At 33.2% G+C, this 1,758-nt stretch overlaps 1 non-coding gene across 1 annotated transcript; it reads right to left on the reverse strand.

Moving 5' to 3' along the window:
- Positions 1 to 1,370: 1,370 nt before the first annotated feature.
- Positions 1,371 to 1,478, reverse strand: LOC130977702 (small nucleolar RNA R71). Its single transcript, XR_009085384.1, has one exon. It is a non-coding gene; the product is annotated as a small nucleolar RNA R71 (small nucleolar RNA).
- Between the last annotated feature and the right edge of the window lie 280 nt (positions 1,479 to 1,758).

The raw sequence follows: 1,758 nt of genomic DNA on the forward strand, positions 1-1,758 counted from the left end.
CTGGGCGTTTAAACGCCCAAACCATGCAGTAATTGGGCGTTAAACGCCCAAAACATGCAGCTCCTGGGCATTTAACGCCAGGATGACACAAGGAGAGGAATTTTGTTTTCAAATCAAATCTTTTTCAAATCTTCATAATTTTTCAAAACCAAATCTTTTTCAAATCAAATATTTTCAATCATATCTTTTTCAAAATCATATCTTTTCAAACATATCTTTTTCAAAAATCAAATCTTTTCCTCATATTTTCAAAAAAAATTCTTGATTCAAAAATTTCAAGTTTGTTACTTTCTTGTTAAGAAAAGTTCAATATTTGAAATTTAGAATCATATCTTTTAGTTTCTTGATAATCAAGTCATTATTTTTTTTTTAAATCAAATCTTTTTAATTTTTATCTTTTCAATCATATCTTTTAAATCATATCTTTTTCAAATCATATCTTTTTAAAAAATCCATGATTTCAAAATCTTTTTAACTTCTTATCTTTTTCAATTTATTTCTTTTATTTTTCAAAAACACCTAACCACTTTTTCACTTTTAATTTTCGAAAAACATTAACTTTTTTTCAAAATTCTTTTTTTTAGTTAACTAATTGTTTTGAATTTTAATTAAAATTTTCGAAAATTCTTCCCCACCTCTCTTATCTTTTTTTATTTAAACACTAACATTCCTCCTCCATTGTCAATTCGAACTCCATCTCTCTCATTGTGTTCGAATTCTTCTTCACTTACCTCATCCTTCTATTCTTGTTTCCCTCTGACACCTTAAGGAATCTCTATACTGTGACATAGAGGACTCCATATTTTCTTTGTTTTCTTCTTTTTCATATGAGTAGGAACAAAGATAAAGGCATACTTGTTGAAGCTGATCCTGAACCTGAAAGGACTCTGAAGAGGAAGCTAAGAGTAGCTAAAGCACAAAACTCTGAAGAGGACCTCACTGAAATTTTTGAGAAGGAAGTAGCAAAAGAAATAATTATGGCCGAACCAAACAACAACGCAAGGAAGATGCTTGGTGATTTTACTACACCAACTTCCAACTTTTATGGAAGAAGCATCTCAATTCCTGCTATAGGAGCAAACAATTTTGAGCTAAAGCCTCAATTGGTTTCTCTACTACAACAGAATTGCAAGTTTCATGGACTTCCATCAGAAGATCCTTATCAGTTTTTAACTGAGTTCTTGCCGATCTGTGATACTATTAAGACCAATGGAGTTGATCCTGAAGTCTACAAGCTTATGCTTTTTCCTTTAGCTGTAAGAGACAAAGCTAGAACATGGTTGGACTCACAACCCAAAGATAGCCTGGACTCTTGGGATAAGCTGGTCATGGCTTTTTTAGCCAAGTTCTTTCCTCCTCAAAAGCTGAGCAAACTTAGAGTGGATGTTCAAACCTTTAGACAGAAAGAAGGTGAATCCCTCTATGAAGCTTGGGAAAGATACAAGCAGCTGACCAAAAAGTGTCCTTCTGACATGCTTTCAGAATAGACCACATTAGATATATTCTATGATGGTCTGTCTGAATTTTCTAAGATGTCACTGGACCACTCTGCAAGTGGATCCATTCACCTAAAGAAAACACCTGCAGAAGCTTAGAAACTTATTGAAATGGTTGCAAATAACTAGTTCATGTATACCTCTGAGAGGAATTCTGTGAGTAATTGGATGCCTCAAAAGAGAGGAGTTATTGAAATTGATGCTCTGAATGCCATACTGGCTCAGAACAAAATATTGACCCAACAAGTCAATATGATCTCTC

The sequence above is a fragment of the Arachis stenosperma genome, chromosome 4, assembly GCF_014773155.1.
Source record: "Arachis stenosperma cultivar V10309 chromosome 4, arast.V10309.gnm1.PFL2, whole genome shotgun sequence".
Classification (NCBI taxonomy): Eukaryota; Viridiplantae; Streptophyta; class Magnoliopsida; order Fabales; family Fabaceae; genus Arachis; species Arachis stenosperma.